The sequence below is a fragment of the Eumetopias jubatus genome, unplaced genomic scaffold (genome assembly GCF_037043125.1).
Source record: "Eumetopias jubatus isolate StellerSeaLion01/CBP00866 unplaced genomic scaffold, mEumJub1_p1.0 scaffold_2, whole genome shotgun sequence".
Lineage (NCBI taxonomy): Eukaryota > Metazoa > Chordata > Mammalia > Carnivora > Otariidae > Eumetopias > Eumetopias jubatus.
In genome coordinates this window covers 162,135,546-162,143,739 of record NW_028274808.1, presented here as the reverse complement: position 1 = coordinate 162,143,739, position 8,194 = coordinate 162,135,546, and the positions used below count along the sequence as shown (strand labels likewise).

The window sequence follows — 8,194 nt, the reverse complement described above, 5'->3', positions numbered from 1 at the left end:
GTGACAATTCTCATTTCCTGCAGACAAATAAGTAAATACTGTGTTTGTCTTTTGGTCAATTTGAAGCTGATACAGGGAAACTGGCTTGAAGTTGATAATGCTTTAGATTTCTAGCCTGCAAACTTCTGACATCTAGATACCAAATTGCTTCCATCTCAGAAAGTACTCGGCTCTTGAATCAATCTTTCTCTTTCTTTCTTTTGGGTTTTTGCTTTTTTTTTTTTTTAATGAAAATATTCCACCTCCATTATCCTCTCCAGTCAGAAGTTCTTTGAAATGAAGCTAGTGGCCATGGCCAGCAGGAGGATGGAGTCATTTGACTCATCATCCTGTGAATGGCCCCACAGATAGCATAGGTTTTAAATTGGCTGTTGAACCTGCATGTCACCTTGTCGACCTTGGCCACGTTCATCTGGATGGATACGTGGTCCTTTGGCAAGGCTGATGCCATTGCTGAGGGAGCATTTCAGCAGCGCATACAGTTCCACCAACTCATCAGAGTTGTTCTGCATGTTCAGAGTGCCCCCGCTCCTACTGCCACAAGCATGAGCGCAGAAACTCTTGAATCAGTTTTAAAAACATTTTTCCCCCATGTATACTTTTTCTTAGGAGGAACTCATGAATAATTAAATATTTACAGTTGGCTTAAATTTTAAACATTTGGTGGGAGTTTTTTTTTAAATATTTTATTTATTTATTTGACAGAGAGAGAGAGATAGAGCAGGAACACAAGCAGGGGGAGTGGGGGAGGGAGAAGCAGGCTTCCTGCGGAGCAGGGAGCCCGATGTGGGACTCGATCCCAGGACCCTGGGATCATAACCTGAGCCGAAGGCAGACACTTAACGACTGAGCCACCCAGGCGCCCTGGTGGGAGTTTTAAAAATACGTTATTTTAAACTTCCAGACAAGAAAATTTTAAGACCCTAGGAATTATTATAAAATGAATTATTCTCTTTGTTTTTCCAGTCTCATAAAAAATAACTTCAAAACTGAGAGTGCCATGTAGGACCCAGCTGCAGAAATTCAAAATCAGCTCCATGCAGCTGCACTCTGCTTCCCCTAATTCATCTAACAGCTTCTAGTGGGTTCTGTAAGTCACATTAGAAAAGGCACAGCAGATGTGCAAGATGGCTCCTGAAATCTAAAGTGGGACAGAGGGTTCTCTGATTGATTGACAGCATGAGGAGCACCGTGAGCAAGGGTCATCTCCTGCGGGGGATCCCCCCTCCCTCTTCCTGCTTCTGCCTACAAATGAAACTTTCATACAAGACAAGCAGGGGATGTAAGTAAGTAAGAAAGTCTTTCTCTTCAAATATGCATTGTAGTGAAAAGATTCTCAGCAAAAGAGAGTCACTTAGATGTGGAAAAAATTCTCCTTTCTCTAACTTCTGACAAAGAGTTGACTCTGCATAGTTATAATAAAGTAGACAAATACATGTTTGAATGCGAAACTCAGGATACTGGAGATAGAGCTGAAATTAATGAAAAGAACAAAGAAATAATGTAACTGGGATTTATTAGCCCTCAAACAACATTGATTAGAACTGAAATATTTCATCATTAGAAGCCCAATATTGCCCTTAATAATAAAGTGTTTGTTTTAAATTTTAATTAGAAGGCTGGACAAAGTCTTTGAGGTTGAAACCAGGAATTCATAGTCTAGGTTATATCACCCGAATGCTTACTCCTCTTTCTTCAAATTCCTTTCTAGTACCTCAAGTCCTCCAGAAAAGTGAAAAACATCTCATTAAGTGCATGTAAACTAAATGCTGGACGCAGGGCTAGGTGCTTCTTATAACTTTATGTGGTTTAGGATCTCAGAGATGTTAACTGACTTTTCTTAGATTCACAATATATTCATAATATAGAAACATAAACCCCTAATTTGACTGATGCTTTTCTTCATCTCTTCTGCTGTAAAATGGAAACCAAGTATAAAATGTACCCCAGGAAAATACGTCTAAGCCTAAATTCAGATGCATGCTAGGATCCCTTCAAACCAGCTCTAGACGCAGTCAAAAATGCAAGATTTCTCTGTAGAAGAAAGTCAGGAATGGTAAGGTGTTTGCAAAAAAGAACTGGGGGTAAATTGTCTTGAAACTTTTGCCTACAACATTTGCCTAAAACTATGCTTATTTGGAATCATCTGCCAAATATGCCAGTGAATTCACAAACCCTGGGAAGCCTGCCTTTCAGAGGGTCTTCAAGTGCTGTACTGTGATAAAAATCTGAAAACTAGAGCGGACCTTACATGTGATTAAATCTAGACTTCACTCCTGAGGCTTGTGAACTAAACTGGGTTCTAACAATGTAAGCAGCAATCACCTGGTTACCTCCTTTTACTCTGAAGTATCACTTCTTCTGCCCTTATAAAAACCCTCAGATTCCTACTCCAATGGCTAGCCTGGAGCTTTGAACCTGCAGCAACCCCAAACTTTGTTATCCTTCCTTTCATTTCCCATCAGCTCCATTTTAATGATGACAAGGTCTTTTGTGGTATTGGTGCAAATCCATCAAATATGAAACATTTACATCCCACTATCTGGTCAACATCATATTCTTCTTGTTCTCCCACACAGATAATTTTATGTACAACTGTGCTTCGACAACATGGTGACTGCCAGGTCTTTGAGAATCCTAACTTTATACCTATCTGACTGTCTTCACTTTCTCCCTACTTTGATTCCATTGCCCATCATTTCAGATATTCTCTTGCCAATATCCTCAACTTACTTGTCTTTCCATCACAAATATATAAACTGGTATTTTGTACCTTTCATTACTTTTTTCCTCCCTGTTTCAAAGGATGGGTCAGTCTTTCTCCCATTTATACTGATCCATCTCTATTCACTCTCCTCTCTCTCTCTCCTCAGAAATTCTATACATGTCTCAACTTTTTTTACATCATGGAAAACACAGAAAAATGACAATATTTGTTCTATTCACTAGAATAAACTGAAGGGGACTGAGGAATCTATACTGGGTTTCTATATATATATATAGGATATATATACACACACACACACGCCTATTTATATGTTTATTTATGGTATAATTGTGATAAAAAATAAAATACAAAATACAAGGGAAGAGAATAAAACCAAATACTGACTCTATTTGAATAAATATTGAATTGTATAAAACCTCCGAATATATCTTTTAAACTTGAACTTGCTTCTCTAAATGTAATTTTTAAATAGCAGATTTAAATTTGAAATGGCCACACAAATTTTCTTTTTAATAATTATCTCTTTGAATTCTTTTTTTAAGTTTATGTATTTATGGGCGCCTGGGTGGCTCAGTCGTTAAGCGTCTGCCTTCGGACGGCTCAGGTCATGATCCCAGGATCCTGGGATCGAGTCCCACATCGGGCTCCCCGCTCAGCGGGAAGCCTGCTTCTCCCTCTCCCACTCCCCCTGCTTGTGTTCCTGCTCTCACTGTCTCTCTCTCTGTCAAATAAATAAATAAAATCTTTAAAAAAAAAGTTTATGTATTTATTTTTAAGTAATATCTACACCCACCATGGGGCTCAAACTTACGACCCTGAGATCAAGAGTCGCATGCTCTTCCGACTGAGCCAGCCAAGTGCCCCCCCTTTTTAAGTTTATTTATTCACTTATTTATTTTATTTTTTAAAGATTATTTATTTATTTACTTGAGAGAGAGAGAGAGAGAGCACCTGCAAGTGAGCACAAGGGGGAAGGGGCAGAGAGAGAAGCAGACTCCCCACCGAGCGGGGATCCCAATGCAGGACTCAATCCCAGGACTCTGAGATCATGACCTGAGCCGAAGGCAGATGCTTAGCTGACTGAGCCACCCAGGTGCCCCTATTTCTTATTTATTTTTAAGTAATGAATTCTTAACAGTTCTCATTGATGGGAAATTTTGAATGTAATAACCTTTCAATGCTTACAACTTAAATTTTATCTAGAGACTCTTAACAGTTTTCTTATCTTTCATTAACAAATGTAGCACAGAAATGTCCTGTGATAATCCAAGTGAATTTTGAATCCAAATGAACTTTTAGATTTTAAATATACCAAAATAACAATGAGCTCTAATTTACATTGTTTGAGCAGTCCACTTGCAGCTGACCTGGACATCACAAAAAGCATATATCAACTAAAAAAGGCCAGACGTGTTGAATTAATTTGAAGACAGATTTGAGGCTGCTCTCTGGGGCTACTCCATGAAACTACATGCACCAGAAGCCCCTGTCCTGTCTCCTTGGGTCTTCACCCTGCTAGCTGCACCTTAGGCTGCCTGCCGTGCTCCCTGGGCATTGAGAACATAAATAACTCTGGCACCTCAAGAGCTCCTTGCCCCCAATGGGCAGCAATGTGCCCTTTGACTAAATTTTCTGCCATTTAGGATGAACAGCTGAATGTTGCCCACCATTCTCATCATCTGTGGAGTACACAGGGATGCCATTAGACTTTATTCCATACTGGGTACCCTCTCCTCCAAGGTACCCAACCTTAAAGAAGGTTGCTTAGCTCTGCTTGCGGCTCATCCCAAAGACTGAGTGGATCAATAGCTTGTGGCACACCTACAGCATATTCACAGAACACAGTTGGAAAATCTGCCTTACGCTATTATCTCTTTTCACTCCTATATTTTCAACCCTTCTCTTTACAGGTTTTTCCCCTTTAACAATTATAGTCAAGTCTCTATGGAATTAAAAAACGAAAACCAAACTAACCTTCATCCATTCTTTATTTTCTCTTTAGCTACCACTCTATGACTTCCTTTCACCAAACAACTAAGCTTTGGGAAAGAGCAGTCACACTTTTTTCTATATTATACCCAATCACTCTTTTCTAAACCCACTGTTATCTAGGTATGAAACTACTTTCACAAAGTTATAAATAACCTTGTTGCTACACTTAGTGGATAGTTCTTAGTCTTTATCAGCATTTGACGTGAGTGACTATTCCTTCCTTTTTTGGGACATTCTCTTCCCTTGGCTTCTATAACATTACATTTTGAGTAATAAATATGTTGAGCGGGGTGCCTGGGTGGCTCAGTCAGTTAAGCAACTGACTTTGGCTCAGGTCATGATCTTGGAGTCCTGGGATCAAGCCCCATGTCGCATTGGGCTCCCTGTGGAGCAGGGAGCCTGCTTGTTTCCTCTCCCTCTTCCTCTGCTCCTCCCTCTACTCGTGCTTGTGCATGCACTCTAATAAATAAAATCTTTAAAAAATTAAAAAATAAATGTGGTGAGCACTGTAAAGTCTATGGTGAACAAATAAGACACAATCTCTATCCTGACAGAGCATAAATGGAAATATGCTGAACGATAATTGTGATTATAGAATTTTAAGACTTCATCTGAAAAGACAAACTTTCTTGACACTGAAATTAAGGAGGAATTTATTACATGGGTTTCATTTTAATGAATTAATGAGTACCCTAAATAATTCCTTTATAATTATTTTTTTGTTTTTTTTTAAGATTTTATTAATTTATTTGACAGAGAGAGAGATAGCGAGAGCAGGAACACAAGCAGGGGGAGTGGGAGAGGGAGAAGCAGGCTTCCTGCCAAGCAGGGAGCCTAATGAGGGACTCGATCCCAGGACCCTGGGATCATGACCTGAGCCGAAGGCAGACGCTTAACGACTGAGCCACCCAGGCACCCTATAATTAATCTTTTTAAGTTATGTCTAACAAGTGGTCATTTCTTATGATGACATTTCATTAGATCTTACCTCTGTGCAGGTAATCTGAAGTGAGTTGATTTAATTTAATCCAAACAGACTGATTTCTGATGATCTCACAGTTCAAAATTAAAGCACCATAGTTCTCAATTTGCTAATAAATCCTGTAGCCTTATCAAATGTGAATCAGCTTCTAGTAAGACTTTGGATCTTACCCAATTTATGTTTGAATTCTTTGTTGCATCATCCAAGTTACCAATAGACTGAATAACCTCTAAATACTATCATAGAAAACGACAGTTTACTTTGGAATGTTTGGAATCTTATTTATTCCCACAGAAAGAGCACCACACCCTTTCATCAATAAAAATCCAACTTATTGACTTGACTGCTGAGAAATACATGGGCAACAGAAAATATACTTATCAAAATAGCATATGCCTTGTGTTAAGCCTGACTCAGTAAATATAAAGACTATGATAGAACTGGATTCTGGAATCTTATGGTCTAGTTAGAAAGTAAATATCAGATTTTGCTTTAGCATAAAACCCACCAGAATGTCTTTTAATTCTGTTAAATGTCTTTTATTTATCTGTTCTTTTATTATAAAAATGTCCTCGACGAATTCATTGAAGAAATATTTATTGATTTCATAGTATGTGCCAATCATTTTGATGCCAGACAGACTCACAGATCTCTTATTTTAGTGAGTGGAGAGAGAAAAGCAATAAGAAAAAATTGTTCTAGATCATAAGTGCTATGAAAATGAACATGGTAACATGGAGAGTCATTGAGGATGTAATTTTAATTGGATGATCAAGGAAGGCCTCTTTGATGTGGTCACATCAGCTGTTAACCTGAGACAAGAAGCCATGTGAACACCTGGAAGAACCCTGTTCTGGAAGAGAGAACAGCAAGTGCCAAGGTCCAGGCTCAGCTTAGCATGTCCCAGAAACAAAATGAATATTAATTATTGATGATTTGGGGAGTATATTTATCAGCCAAGGTCTCAGTCCTAAAAGAGTTCTGTAATAGAGACAGACGTAAGCAAAAAGATCACACTACAATGCAGAACTACACTGAAATGACAGAAGCGTGTACAAAGAAAAGAGGTGCTAAGAGGGAGGAGTGATCAATTCTCTGGGCTGTGTTTCAAGCAAGGCTTCACAAAGAAAGTAGTGTAAAAGTAGGATTTTGAAATACCAACAGAGTGAACCAGGCAGGGAAGAGGGTTAAGCTAGGGGGAAGAGCATACAGGGACTGTGAGCGCACAGGGCTGCAGGCTGTGTTTCTTGTTGAGCACTACAATACAAGAAAGTGAGGCTCAAGAGGACAGAGGCTGAGCCATGCAGGGCCTTAATATTCTGTGCATGATGGGAGCTATCAAAAGGCTCTAAAGAAGGAACCACAGGATTGGATTTGTGTTTTAGATAGATCACAGCAGGATGTCTCTCTTAAATATGGCTGTGGGAGAATAAATATAGGGCAGCTCCAGAGGCAGTGAAAAAAGGTGAAATAAGGCCAGTGGCAGAGGGGCTCAGAAAAGACGTAAGAAACCAGAGAGGTTTTTAGAAGTTGATGAAACAAAAACAACTAAGTAGAGCTAATTGTTCACAGTTGTTCACTGTTCACCAATAACTGTCAGTATCCGGCACATAGTAGGCACTCAATAAATACTTGTAAAATGAATAAATGAATCAATGGTGGCTGGCTGTGGCAGCAGATGCCTGATGAACAGAAGTCACGAGGCCCACATTCAAACAGACTCTTCCATTAATAGAGAACCATTGAGTGCTCGCCTCTATTCAGGCGTGTTGCTTTAGTCCTAACAACCCTATGAGACAAGTGTAATTTCCATTTTTTCAAATGAGAAATGCCTGAGGCTCAGGGAGATAACGTGCGATGCCTGAGGTTCTAGAATTGGTCAGCAGCTGGACTCGAGACACCATGACACACAGCCAAGTGCGCATGCTTAATAATTACTTCCTATTACTTAGGCTTAGAGGCTCAAAGAATGAAATAGATCGTGTAAAGCCCCAAACCAAAGAAATCCAAGGAAAATCGGTTACTTTTTTTTTTTTAAGATTCTATTTATTTATTTAACAGAGAGAGATACAGCGAGAGAGGGTACACAAGCAGGGGGAGTGGGAGAGGGAGAAGCAGGCTTCCCGCGGAGCAGGGAGCCCCGATCCCAGGAGTCTGGGATCGTGACCCGAGCCGAAGGAAGACGCTAAACGACTGAGCCACCCAGGCGCCCCTCGGTTACTCTTAACAAGAGGTTTAACAGGGTTCCCGAACTTTCCTGTCAGCCAGTCACTAGAAGGCCACAGACGTGCGTCACAACAGCCTGAAGCGAAGCCTCCTACGGCAGTCAGGGAGGGGGGTGGGGCGGGGTCCGGACCCGCAGAGGTGGCGCGCGCAGCCGCAGTGCAGCTCGCGAGCGCCGCGGCCTGGGGGAGAAGGGAGGAGGGACGGGCAGAGGAGGGCGGGGCAGACAGGCGTAGGCGCAGGCGTCCAGTCGGAGTCCGCTCGCCTTT

The 8,194-nt window shown here is 40.6% G+C and overlaps 1 pseudogene; it reads right to left on the bottom strand.

Annotated features, from left to right (window-relative positions):
- Positions 1–260: 260 nt before the first annotated feature.
- Positions 261–512, bottom strand: LOC114206638 (small ribosomal subunit protein eS21 pseudogene; annotated as a pseudogene).
- Positions 513–8,194: the final 7,682 nt, after the last annotated feature.